At 39.2% G+C, this 15000-nt stretch overlaps 1 protein-coding gene across 5 annotated transcripts in view; it reads right to left on the reverse strand.

The window, feature by feature from the left end:
- The window catches only part of LOC143032337 (uncharacterized), a 463022-nt gene that overhangs the window by 195042 nt on the left and 252980 nt on the right, over positions 1–15000 (reverse strand). The window lies entirely within an intron of this gene.

Consider the following 15000-nt stretch of genomic DNA (forward strand, 5'->3'; position numbering starts at 1 on the left):
CATATATTGGAATACAATTAGAAATTACACAAAGAAACAATTCATTCAAAGGAATTGAAGAACACTGTAGAAGCAAAATTCTGGAAAGCTTGATCTTTGTTTCAATGCATTGAATGTAGTTCCGCAATATTTGCGAACTAATACAACGCATCTGGCAGCTGGGCGTTCCGCAAACCTGTATCACACTGGGGACATTTACCACCAGCTACTGTGGATTCGTTAGAGTTGGAATGTTTCTATGGAAAAACGGCCAGTCAAAACCTTTTCAAGTTAAAAGAAGACAATAGTCACGTAAAATGTGTCTAATGTGATATGAAATGTATCACTCTCTATAATGAATGGTGTTTCATTAACAACTTTAACAGCACCTAATTTGCATACACACATAGAAATAATATCGTACTGGTACCGGAAAATCACTTGATCTTATCTAATTAAATCGAGAGACAGAGATAGAGAGAGAGAGAGAGAGAGAGAGAGAGAGAGAGAGTGAGAGAGAGAGAGAGAGACAGAGAGTGAGAGAGAGAGAGAGATATCCGCTTTATCCTCTTCATCGATGATGACATTCTCTCGATCTCCTCTCTCTCTCTTTCTCTTTCTCTCTTTCTCCTCTCTCTCTCTCTCTCTCTCTCTCTCTCTAAGTTTAACATGGTCCTGGCAGAAGTGGCCGGCCAAGAGGGAGCCACAAATAACATACTGATATTTATACAAATAGATACATAGCAACCAACGTCATGTTCTCCTCTCTCTCTCTCTTTGTGTGTGTGTGTGTGTGTGTGTGTGTGTGTGTGTGTGTGTATTCACTTGGTCTTTGGATCACGTGTTGGACTCGTGATCGATAGCTATTTCCCTCCTGGAAGAGAGCTCAGAGCTCGTAAGTCCGATCTATGGGTAATGCTATGACCTTGCACACACACACACACACCCAACTCCCCGCCCACGAGAGTTGGAGTAACACCCCTCAGCGCTGCGATACTGATATTATTTCAGCCCCGGGCGAGAGTCGAACCCGGACCTCCGTAGTGGCAGGCCAGAGCTGTGTGTGTGTGTGTGTGTGTGTGTGTGTGTGTGTGTGTGTGTGTGTGTGTGTGTGTGTGTGTGTGTGTGTGTGTGTGTGTGTGTGTGCATATAAATGTATGTATGTGTGTGAGTGATTTACCTTGGTCTTTGGATCACATGTTGGACTCGTCATCTACAGCTATTTCCCTCCTGGAAGAGAGCTCAGAGCTCGTATGACCGATCTATGGGTAATGCTGTGACCTTACACGCACACACACACCCAACTCCCCGCCCACGAGAGTTGGAGTAACGACTCGAAGCGCAGTGATACTGAAATTATTTCAGCCCGAGGCAGGATTCGAACCCGGACCGCCGAAAGGACAGTCGGAGACTACCAACCGCACCACCGAGTCGTGTGTGTGTGTGTGTGTGTGTGTGTGTGCGTGTATATGTATGTGTGTGTGTGTGTGTGTGTGTGTGTGTGTGTGTGTGTGTGTGTGTGTGTGTGTGTGTGTGTGTGTGTGTTTACCTAGCTGTATTATACAGGAAGGGAAGCTATGCTTGTAGTGACCTATCATGGTATCTCTCAGCATCTAGTTTTTCTTAAATTCTTATATGTTTTTTGCACACACTATTGTTTCGTCCAATTCGTTCCACTGTGTGTGGAATTTTTTTCAGATCTCTTCTAAAACTATCCTTTTTGAGTTTTTTTTCATGTCCTCTTGTTTTTCTTTTATCCCATTTTAATAAGTATTTTCTGTCAAGGACTTCCATGCCTTTCATGATTCTGTAAATAGCCAGTGGATCTCCTCTTTCTCTTCTTTCTTCCAGGGTTGGTAGTTCCATTTTAGACAATCTTTGTTCGTATGTCAATTTTGAAAGTGCTTCCCATCTTTGTCGTTGCTCTTTGGATTCTTTCTAAATTCTTTATATATATATATATATATATATATATATATATATATATATATATATATATATATATATATTATTATTATTTTTTTTTTATACTGGGTGTCCATAGTGTTGCACCATACTTCAATCTTGCTCTTATCAGTGTGACTGATATTTTTTTTACCATTAATTCATCCAAGTAATTAAAAGCCACCTTTATTGATCTTAGTAAATTGTAGGTTTCTCCGACTATTTTATTTATATGCTTATCTGGTGACATGACTTTGTTAATAATTACGCCTAGGTCCTTTTCCAAGCTAACTTTTTTACTTTCTTTGTACCAATTTTATATTGCCCTGATATTCTTTTTTTTTTTATTTTTCCCAAACTCCATTATACTACATTTCTTGATGGTGAAGTTCACTTCTCACTTTTAGCTCCATTCCCAGACGTTGTCCAGGTCTCTCTGTAGTAATTCAGTCTTTTTCTGTACTTTCTTTAGCAGTTTTGCGTCATCTGCAAAGAAGTTCATATAACATTCCACACCTTCATCCATGTCATTTATACATACCAAACATTATTGAAGCTAATATAGAACCCTGTGGGACTCCAATTATCATTTCTTCCCAGGTCGAGTTTTTATTTCTTAGTACCACCCTCATTTTTCTCCCGTGCAAGAAATCTTCCATCCTGTTGTTTCGAGTTTTCTTAATATTTTTTTGGTGTGTGTGTGTGTGTGTGTGTGTGTGTGTGTGTGTGTGTGTGTGTGTGTGTGTGTGTGTGTGTGTGTGTGTGTGTGTGTGTGTGTGTGTGTATGTATGTGTGTGTGGTAGGAGGCGTAGTCTCGAACACAAACTTGATTTTAAAGTTATTTGATTAAGATTAAAAATATTTGCAGATTGCATTTATTTGTGCATGAACATGAGTAGCAAGTTTATTGAAAAATGTAATGTAGGCTGGATTTCATTATAGTTTACTGATTATAGTTTACTGAGTTATGAATCAGTACTAGAATCAGTATAGAGAAGAATGACCAAAATGATACATGGACTCTGAAATTTGCCTTACGAAGAGAGGCTTAGGCACCTTAACTTACACTAAGGATTACAAAGGTGGAGCATGCCGACAGGAGACCTTTTGGTCATAATAATAATAAATTAATAAATAAAACTATAATCATGTAAATAAAAAAAATACATAAATAAATGCATAGGTATAGTTAAATAATAAACAAACAGGTAAATAGTAAATAATAATAAATTGACATATAACTAATAATAAATGAAAATCAAACAGACAATTTATAACAAAACAAAAACAAATAATATAAAATAAATTATAATCATTACAACATCTTGTTTAGGTGTTTATCTAAATGACTCTTAAAGCTTCGAACTGAACTACATTGCAGGAAGTTTATTTCATTCATTAACTATACGGTTGGCAAAGTTGTTTCTACCTACTTCCAAATTTAATCTATTTCCGGACAGTTTGAGACCATTGTTTCTTGTTTGATGTTCATTCAATGTGAAAATTTTGTCATTTTTGATGTTGTCAATTACCTTTAGAATTTTAAAGACCTGTATCAAGTCACCTCTGAGTCTACGCTTTTTTTTAGTGAAAACAGATTCATATGTTTTAGTCGATTTTCATATGATTTATTTTTGATATTTGGAATCAGTTTTGTGGCTCGCCGTTGTACTTTTTCCAGTCTGTCAATGTCTTTAATGAGATTCGGTGACCATACGGAAACAGCATATTCCAAATGTGGACTAACTAACGATTTATATAGCTTGTTAATGAGTGATGGACTTTTGAAATCAAAAGATCGCGCAATGAGTCCTAGAATCTTATTTGCTTTCTCAGAGGCTGAAATACACTGCTTGGGTGATTTGAGATCGTTACTGATAATTACGCCAAGATCTTTTTCACTATCCACTTTTGTTAACGAATTTCCAAATAACTTGTAATCGTACTTACTGTTATTTTTACCTATGTTCATTACCTTGCATTTACTTGTGTTAAATTTCATTAGCCACTTTTCAGACCATTGCTGTAATTTATCTAAATCTTCTTGAATATCTAATTGGTTTCAATGATCATTTGCCATTCCGCACGGTTTTGTGTCATCAGCAAATTTGGAAACAGTAGATTTTAGTCCATGGTCTATATCATTTATATATACTATGAATAGAAGTGGCCCAAGAACGGAACCCTGAGGAACTCCACTTGTAAAATTTTTCCATCTAGAAGTTTTTCCATTTAAAATAAGTCTCTGTTTTCGACCATTCAACCAATTACTAGTCCAACTTAATAGGCCACCACTTATTCCGTGCGAAGCTAATTTAGTAAGTAGCCTTTCGTGTGGAACGGTATCAAAAGCTTTTGCAAAGTCTAGATATATTAGAGTGCACTAATGTCGTAACACATTGGTAAAATTTAACTAATGATAAATGAAAATCAAACAGACAAATGATAACAAAACAAAAACAAATAATATAAAATAAATCTATATTGTTTCTTTTGTCATCATTCGAGATAACTGTGTTGTAGAATTCGAGTTAGTCATGCAAGAACGTTTCCGTCTGAAACCATGCTGGCTATCATTTATCAAACGGTTACTTTCTAAATGATGTTCGATAGCATCTCTGATGATAGTTTCCATTATTTTCCTACGACTGAAGTCAAACTTATAGACCTATAGTTATTTGGTTTCTTTTTGTCGCCTTTTTTGAATATGGGAGTAACGTTAGCTAGCTTCCATTCTCTTGGGATATCTCCGGATATGATGGATTTCTTGAAAATAATTTCTAATGGAACAACAATCTCATTTTTCATTTCTATTAAGATTCTTGGATGCCAACCGTCAGGCCCTGGTGTTTTATTAACTTTGAGTTTATCTATACACCTTTTAATTTTTTCTTTTGTTATAATTACCGTAGTAAGTTTACCTTAGACTTTTCACAGGTTTCAGTTTAGAGATCACTTTGAGGTGTTTCGTTTACGAATACCGAGCTAAAATAATTGTTTAAAATATTACACATTCCTTCATTTGAATATTCAAGTTGACCGTCAGCAGATAATAGTGGACCAATGTGATTCCTAACAACCTTTTTATCTCTAATGTAACTATAGAATTCTTTGGGGTTCTCTTTGGATTTATCAGCGGTGTTCATTTCGTATTGTCTTCTTTTTTTTATTGTCTTTTGTGTTAATACATAACTTTCATAGTTATTAGATGTACCCGAGCACTTATATTTCTTACAAGCCTGTCTCTTTTTAGCAATACTTTTTTCAGTTTCTTTGTCGAGCCACTTTGGGCGAGCCTGATTTGGGGGACGTCTATCCTTAAAAGGAATGTAAGTATGAATCATCTTAGTGAACGTATTTTGAAATATTTCCCACATCTGATCTACAGGTCTTTCGCTTAATTTTGCCTCCCAATCTGGAAGCTGAAGCTCCTGACGTAGTCCTATGAACTGAGCTTTACTGTATCTATTCTAAAAAAAAAATTAGAAGTTTGAATCTAAGTTGTGATCGCTATTTGCAACAGTTTCACCGACTTCTACATCAGTTACCATGCTTTCGCGGCTAGTGATCAATAGATCGAGTAAGTTTCCATATCTGGAAAGACCCAGAGTGCGGGGTGATCTAATAGAGGTGTTCAAGTGGATGCAAACAAGGTCATCATATCAAAACAACAAGGCAGGACTCGCAGTAATGGTTATAAACTGGACAAATTTAGATTAAAAAAGGAAATAGGCAAGAATTTGTTTACTAATAGGGTGGTCGACGAATGGAATAAACTTAGCAACCATGTAGTAAGCGCTGAAACTATCAGTTGTTTTAAGGAACGATTAAACAACTTTATGGATGGGGATGACAGGTGGTGATGGATACGGAGCTGCCTAGTGTATGCCTTATGGTCTCTTGCAGTCTCCTTCATTCTTATGTTCTTATGTATGACTCTCTCTATCTGTCTCTCTCTTTCTCCCCCTCCCCCCCCCCTCTCTCTCTCTCTCTCTCTCTCTCAATTAATGGAATGTTCTCTTCTTCGTTTACAAGTTTTGACCATACCTACGGACATGAAACGCGTCTCCTACATGTGCAGTACTTACGTAGTTCTAAAGTTTATGATTGGTCAGTTGGTTTTTTCGTTGTATGCTTCTGTCCATTGGTAATAGATCACTAGTATGGTCCAGGACCGCCAAGGTCACACAGAGGTTCACAACGAGGTCCACGAGACGAAATCTAATGGAATTTAGTGGATGCAAAAGCGATACTATTCAATGTTACGGTAGTCTTCTTCGGGAGTCAAGAACAGTAAGGCATAAGAATGGGTACATAGGGTAGAATGGGTTAAGGACCTCTGTATGTCATCCATTTCAGTTAACCGCCCTCACACGATACGGACTCCCTGTACCCATTGGTTCACTCGCGCCTTTATCTTATTATTCTATGGTCGACGTTAAAACTACAGTAAGATATCCCCTTTGTTCTTATAACGCTCGTTGTAGGCTTTATTACGATTAAACTTATACTACTCCATACAAGTTACAAAATTCCATCATAAGGGAGTTATAATCGCCTTAAGACTGCGGCCAGACGATTTTATCCCGATGACAAGTCCCAACCATCCATCCCCCCTCCTCACAAGATTGAAATTAGTTCAACATCTTCACGTATGGTTCATTTTGACTTGACATAGGTTTCTTTCGTTACTGTTTTCGGTTTTCAGACTTCAGCTGGAGCCTACAAGGGCGACAGATTTCCACCGTTATTCCGGTGGAACACTGTAATGTCGTGGGTTGAACAAGAACATTGACCAGAATATATCTCGGCTGATATTTCATTAATATCTTTTATTTCGGATTTTGAACTAAACTCTACAGAAGACCAGGAGTTCTCCTAAGGTCTTCAGCTACTGCCTAGCCGAAATTCAACCTATGACAACATCACCTACCCCCATCCCCACCCCGCGGTCTACTACACTGAGCACCTGAGATGAGCATCACTCTGATCAAGCTACCTTGAGTCTTGTGCAATGTCCTCGACATAATGCTGTGTTGCGACCGTTTCCTTTCAAGTCTTCGCTCATGTTTGGGTTTGCAGAATTCTTGACTCCCGAAAAGTCCTTCAAAGCACTTTTGTGCTTTTAGTAGATACGTCAATATTGCTTCTTTAGTGTCGGACTGAGATCGACGAAAGTTAGATAATCAAGAAAAGTGTAAAGACAGACCGGCGAGAACCAAGCCTCATTTGCACTAGGACCACAAAAACAAACAAACAAAATGAATAAATTCATAAATGAAGAAATAAAGAAATAAACTTGGGCATAATTGATCGAGGATGTATGTATGCACGCATACATGTGTATATGTGTGTATGCATGTATTTATGTATGTATGTATATATGTGTATGTACATATTTACACGCACACACACACACACACACACACGACTCGATGGTGCAGTTGGTAGAGCGCTGAACTGTCACCATAATGGCCCGTAGTTCTTGGTTCGAATCCTGCCCAGGGCCGAAATTATTTCGGTACCGCTACGCTTCGGGTCGTTACTCTGACTCTCGTGGGCGGGGAAGATCGGACCTACGAGCTCTGAGCTCTCTTCCAGGAGGGAAATAGCTGTCGATCACGAGTCCAACACGTGATCCAAAGACCAAGTGAATACATATATATATATATATATATATATATATATATATATCTATATATATATATATATATATATATATATATTGCTGGTAACCACTAAGGAAATCGGAAGAAAACAGTAATTCCCATGCACTTTCGTGTAATTCACATCTTCAGCAAAATTTGTGGATCACGTATTGTTTTTAGTTATCTTTCTGCATATATATATATATATATATATACACACATATATATATATATATATATATATATATAGATACATATATATATATGCATATATATATATATATGTATATATATATATGTATATATATGTATATGTATATAAATATATATATATATATATATATATATATATATATATATACGCAGCATGTATATGAACATCACCCATGAACTTTGGAAATATATCTCTCCATTGGGGTTTTGGCCGCATGTTATTGTGGCAAAGTAGCATGTAGTTGATACTTTAGGGTCTATATGGGGCGCCCCTATGGACCAGAGCCACACATCATTTTGTCTGTGATAAGAGGAAAACTCTGTGAATAGAGAAATGATGACACTTTTATACTACGACTGTCCCTCCGTTATGCTGTCCCCCAACCCCTTGTTGCTGTCCTGCACCATTCTCTGAATATTCATTTCCTGTTTTGGCCGACCCTGTGGTGGGGGAAGAGAATGCTATCACCAAGTCTTTCCACTTGAGTCGAAAAAGGCGACAAAAAAGGGACGGGAATGGAATTATGAGTCCTACTACCTGTAGCCCTAAAAAGGGACATTCCTAAAAAAAAAAAAAAAAAAAAAAAAAAAAAAAAAAAAAAAAAAAAAAAAAAAAAATAAAAAAAAAAAAAAAAAAAAAAAAAAAAAGGCATACGAGGGTCTGGGAGTTTTCCAACCAGTACCCTAAGGTTTGGGTTTTTTAATGTGCGTGGATGTGGTACAGATGAGAGTAAGAGAGAAGAGATAGGCAGTATGCACATGAGAAGAAAGATGGATGTGCTGGCTTTGAGTAAAACTAAAATGAAAGGAAAGGGCAACTGTGAGTTTGGGAGTGTAGCTGGGAGATACTCAGGAGTGAAGAGGGGACGAGGGAGAGAAGGGGTGGCTATACTAGTAAGTGAAGAGTTAAGTAAGCGGGTAGTGGAGTGGAAGGAGGTTTCATCAAGATTGATGTGGACAAAGGTGAAGCTGGGAAGGGAGATGTGGGTTTTTGTAAGTGCGTATGGATTTTTGGGTAGATATAAATGAGTTCATAGAGGGATTAAGGAGAAATGTCAATGTAGTTTTATTGGGAGACCTTAATACTAGGGTAGGAAATGAACCAATAGACGGAGTGATTGGGAAGTACGGAGTTCCAGGTAAAAATCGTAGTGGAGACATGATGGTGGAGATGTGTCTTGAAAGAGAGTTGATGATAGCAAATACAGTGTTTAGGAAGAAAGTCAAGCATAAATACACATGGGAGAGGGTGGTGGATGGAAGGGTGGCAGATAGAGCGTTAATGGACTATATAGTGGTGACCAGGAGTATGGTAGGAAGAGTTAAGGATGTACATGTTCTAAGGGGAGAGAGTAGGGGAATATCATCATTTTCTGGTGGAGGGTAAAATGAGAGTAGAGAATAGGTGGAGAAAGAGGAAAAGGACAGAAGGTAGGGAGGTACTTAGAGTGAACTGCTTAAATGAGGAAAAAAAGGAAAGTGAGTATAAGAAGAAGCTGAAAGAGGAGTGGGAGGGAGTAAAGAATAGAGTAGAACTAGGAGTGGGGGAGGAATGGGGATGGTTCAAGGAGGGAGTCATAAGGTGTGCAAAGATGGTATGTGGAACAAGGAGGGTGGGAGGAAATAGAAGGAAGGGTAGTGAGTGGTGGGATGAGGAAGCAAAGAAATGTGTAGAAGAGAAGAGGCAGGCATTCATAGATTGGCTGCAAATTAGGACGAGGGAATCATATGAGAGGTACAAAGTAAAGAGAAGTTAAGTTAAGCATAAGATAAAGGAAGCAAAGAGGAGAGCAGATGTGAAATGGGGTAAGAGTATGACGGAAAATTTTGAAAGCAATAAAAAGATGTTTTGGAAGGAAATTAAAAGAGAAAAAGGAGGCGAATCAATTAGAGAAGAAAAGGTAAAAGGTGCAGATAGAGAGATGAAAATGGAAGAGAAGGCAGTGAGAGGAAGGTGGGCAGAGTATTTTAGGGAGTTGCTCAATGTGAAGGATATGGAGGGAAAGGTAGTTGAAGTGGGAAGCGCTAAGAAAATGAGAGTGATGAGTGAGGAAAATGGAGGAGAAATAGGAAAGGATGAAGTGAAAGCAGCTGTTAAGATGATGAGAGCAGGTAAGGCACCTGGTCTGGATGGAGGCCATGCAGAATGTCTAAAAAAAAAGGAGGAACAGTTATGGTGGACTGGCTGGTGAGGCTATTTAATGTTTGTTGGAGAGAGGGTAGAGTGCCGGAGGAGTGGAGGAGTGCCTGTATAGTTCCGCTTTACAAGGGAAAGGGGGACAAGTGTGAGTGTAGTAGTTTCAGAGGGATCAGCTTGTTGAGTGTAGTTGGGAAGGCTTATGGGAGGGTCTTGATTGAGAGGATTAGGAGAGGAACAGAGGGAGTAATTGGTGAGGAACAGTGTGGGTTTAGGACAGGTAGGGGTTGTGTAGATCATATTTTTGTGGTAAGACAGATATGTGAGAAAGCTATAGGAAAAGGTAAGGATGTTTTTTTGGGCTTTTATGGATCTGGAAAAGGCTTACGACAGGGTAGACAGGAAGGCACTGTGGGAGGTACTACAGATATATGGGATAGGAGGAAAGCTGTTAAGAGCAGTCAAGAGTTTTTACGAGAGTAGTAGAGCTTGTGTTAGGATTAGAAATGGAGAGAGTGAATGGTTTGAGGTAAAGGTGGGACTTCGTCAGGGATGTGTTATGTCGCCCTGGCTCTACAATCTTTACACGGATGGGGTGGTGCGAGAGGTGAATGCAAGGGTTGGAGATGATTAAAGAAAATGGAGAAAAGTGGGAGGTGAGCCAGTTGTTGTTTGCTGACGACACTGCGCTTGTAGCAGTATCAGAGGAGGGATTGAGGAAGTTAGTGACAGTGTTTGAGGTGTGTGAAAGAAGGAATCTGAAGATGAATTTGGGTAAAAGTAAGGTGATGAGATGTACAAGGGGAGAGAGTGACAGCAGGCTGGAAGTGAGCATTAAGGGTGAAAGACTGGAGGAAGTGGATAGTTTTAGATACTTGGGTGCGAATGTGGCAGGAAAGGGAGGACTGGGGGTGGAGGTAGAATGTAGATTGAGAGAAGCGAGTAAATGTCTTGGTGGATTGAAAAGTGTAATGAGAAATCTGGGAATGGATGCTAAGAGGAGACTATATGAAGGAGTGATTGTGCCAACAGCATTGTATGGGGCAGAAAGATGGATCATGAGAGAGAAAGAGAGAAGGAGTTTGAATGTGTTTGAGATGAAATGTCTGAGAAGTATGATAGGGGTTACTAGGCTGGATAGAGTGAGGAATGAGGAGGTGAGGAGGAGAACAGGAGTGGAAAGGTAACTGGGAGATAGGGTTGATGAAAGAGTATTGGGATGGTTCGGACACATGGAAAGAATGAGTGAAGAAAGATTAGTAAAAGAAGTGTGGAAGGTAGAGGTGGAAGGAGTGAATATGAGGGGGCGTCCTAGGATGAGATGGATGGATGGGGTGAAAGGGGCATTACAAAAGAGAGGAATGTCTGTGGAGGAAGGACGGAAGAGGACAGAAGATGGGGGTGAATGGAGAGGGGTTGTGTATAGATGATGCTGTGATGCATGAGGGGGAGTGGGTGGGGGATGGAGGGTGAGGAAGTATGTATGAGAAAAAAAAATTGACGCAGCCCGAAGGGATTTCTCCCCGTCCTCTCTTTTTCTGCACATATATATATATATATATATATATATTTATATATATATATATATATATATATATATATATATACATATATATATGCGAAATAACCACAGGAGAAAAGAAACTGGTAGACAGTAAGTACTTTCGTATATTACATCATCAGAGTCTGGAGATGTAATATACGAAAGTACTTACCGTCTACAAGTTTCTCTTCTCCTGTGGTTATTTTGCATTTTCTTATCACGGTGATGTGATTGCTTGCAATATATATATATATATATATATATATATATATATATATATATATATATATATATATATATATATATATATATATATATACATATATTCTATAGCGGAATACAAAACCATGGTGTTTTGAAAACTACGTGGTACCCCTTCAATACATTTTGCAGTCAACAGACCACCGACACACTGTCCCTCCTTCCCCCGTGTCTCCCCGCTTCCCCATCGATCAATCGATTGGTTATGGGCATAAGGCAATAACAAACTTCGTCTACTTGATATTCTTTCAATTACGGTTCACCCCCAGAATCCCAGGTTGAAACCACTAAAGTACCTTTGGATTTCACATAGGTTTAAAGATGAGGACATAGGTAAAAAAAAGTGAGAGAGAGAGAGAGAGAGAGTGAGGTGGAGGGAGAGAGAGAGAGAGAGAGAGAGAGAGAGAGAGAGAGAGAGAGAGAGAGAGAGAGAGAGAGAGAGAGAGAGAGAGAGAGAGAGAGAAGGAGAGAGAGAGAGAGAGAGAGAGAGAGAGAGAGAGAGAGAGAGAGAGAGAGAGAGAGAGAGAGAGAGAGAGAGAGAGAGAGAGAGAAGAGAGGGCGGGGGGGCTACGGGCATCCCGGGTGTTCTTGTGGTACTATATACGATCCCAGTGCCGAAAGTCACTCTTTTATAATTTTCTTTGAAGTTGTGGCCTTTTTATGCCTTGATACGGGTCGACCCAAGGAACTGTTAAGTACAAAAAATGATGTGTCAGTGGTCTCACTCCTAGTAACCGAAGTAGACAAGAGTAATTTTGGTGCCGTCAGCACTATAGCGTGAGGTCTACCATTTCCATACATTTATTCTAGCGATAAACACACATTTTGTACATATCCTAGGAATGACTTAGATAGATAATTGGATTTCTAATTACATTCATACTAAAGGAAGAAAGGTAAAACTAAACATGTTATCATATATTTCCATACATTTATTCTAGCGATACGCACTTCGTACATTTTCTATGAATGACACAAATAGGTAAGGTTAGGTTAGGTTATGTCAAGTCACGTAGACAGGTCACGTTTTTTATGTATTTGGGCAGGACACATGTTTGATGGACAGGTGCGGGGAGCGTCCCGGACGAACGCGGGCCACGCGATAGACCTCAGGTTGCACCTGGGTGGGCGACATATGGCGGTAGACCTCACGCTATAGTAGCACCGTAATTTTGACCCCTTCAATTCGCCAGCAAACTCTTCATTCAGTTGTGCCACACATCTCACTATATCATTACAACTTTGACTGCTGAACGAGGTTGGGATCGACCGAGAGTCTATTTATGTCGAAATTCATCCCGTCTGGTGTCCTGAAGGAGTTCGCAAAGGAATAACCCAGGAAGTTCGACATGGACGTCGACGATTCAGTGCGGCATGATCTTTCTGAGGGTCTAATGCCGGAGAGTGCCAAGCATGCTTGCGTGCCTTCGTGCAGAAGGGCAGCTGCCTGTCTGCGTCCGCAAGTACTCAAAGTCACCTCGACCTCCAGTGAAGTTAGACACACGAACTCTTTCGTCTTACCAAAATAGTTGTCATTTCTTAATTCTTTTGATCCATTTTACGACTTCGGCGGTTCTTCTGGATGCCTCCAGGCGATTTTATTTTGCTGAGAGAAGCCCCACCCATGTCGAAGGAGTTAACCGAATCAATTCATTTTTCCTGCACCTCACAGGCTCCCTCCGCACTGAAATATTCTAATCCTCTTATCCTTTATACAGTACTTCTTAATCTTCTCCGACATCAGCACCCCTTACAGTTAGGGCTAGGTACTATAGCACCCTTAACATCTGGTTATACAAACTACAGTTGCTACATAACTACAAGAAGCAGCCTATTCAAGCACCCCCTAAAAGTGGTTTTAGCACCTTCTGGGGATGCTAATACCCCATGGTTTTACAAGCACGCCTTTTGGGATATCACCACCCCCTGGAGATACTAGAGGAATATTAGCTAACTAGCTTAAGAACCCCTGCTCTAATCTATATATACATTTTATTCTTCAATATTACTTCATATCCTACCTCTTCGGCTACGTCCATTACCCCTCAACCACCCTACACACTCTCACCTCACCCACACAACCCTGCAGAGTATTCCTGGCATGACATTCCCTCCCAGCGAGCCAACGTCCTTCGCAGTTGGGTTTCATTCCCAAGAAAGCCCTAACTGATCGGATCCTAGGTCTCCAACTATTCATCGAACGGAGATTTGAATTTTGGCGGAAGGTTCCCGGGGGTTGTACAGACTTCTAGAAAACGTGCGATTCCGTTGACACATTCTGGATAATTCTGAAAATGCTTCGAATATCTGTGTAATAAAAAAATAAGTCATCTTTGTTCTGTACTCATGATATTTAACTCGGTGAAACGAAGAGGACACTTAGCACTCATTCCTAGTACACTTCAAGGTGTATGAAGTGTCATAGCTCCACTTCATCAGTCTCCTTCACCAGAGGGTGTCATATGTGAATAAAATAGCCTGGTGGCAGCCTGGATAAAATGGAAAGTATAACCCGGTACGGAAGAACTTAAGTAAAATATGTTATAGCCCCTTTGCTACCAAAGTAGTTTCACAGATGAATGAAATTGCTTGGCGGCACTCTGAATGGACTTTAGAACTGGAATGCGCTGGAAGAACTGGACTGTAGTAACTGCTACTCAATGGATGTGATGTTGATGTTGAACTATTTGAAGATTATTATAATAATTATTATATCATTTATTATTTATTTATTATTATTATTATTTTTTTTTTTAAAGACACTGGGTCTGGAAAAAATCTAAGCATTTAAAACTGTACGGACGGGTACAACCGACATACTGGGGTATACGGAAAAAAAAATCTTATAAAATGAAGTCATAATTCTCTCAAACAAGAGTATCCGGTGGTGCAGAACCATCGTACGAGTCTTCAAGACCCTTGTACTCTGTGTGTTTTGCTCTATGGTTGGGAGACCTTGAAAACCTCGATGTCATGCACATTGATCTTCAGCATGAAGTATCTTTGGATGGTCATGAAGTACCAAGGAATCGACCGCATTTTCAAGAAATATTTACTGATGTTGGATTGATGAAAGTAACCTAACTTCTCTCTCAACATCAGCCGACTTAGCTAACAACAGTTAACCCAAAAATAAATATTTTTATTTTTATTTTTTATTAAGTAATAATAAATATATAGATAAATCAACTGCAAACTTATTCATAAATGCTTTGTTTTCTACATAATTATAAGCTGAATATTTTCCAACAGCTCACTATATATATATATATATA

This window comes from Oratosquilla oratoria, chromosome 13 (assembly GCF_046742065.1).
Source record: "Oratosquilla oratoria isolate Oo_2021 chromosome 13, ASM4674206v1, whole genome shotgun sequence".
In the NCBI taxonomy this organism is placed as follows: Eukaryota; Metazoa; Arthropoda; class Malacostraca; order Stomatopoda; family Squillidae; genus Oratosquilla; species Oratosquilla oratoria.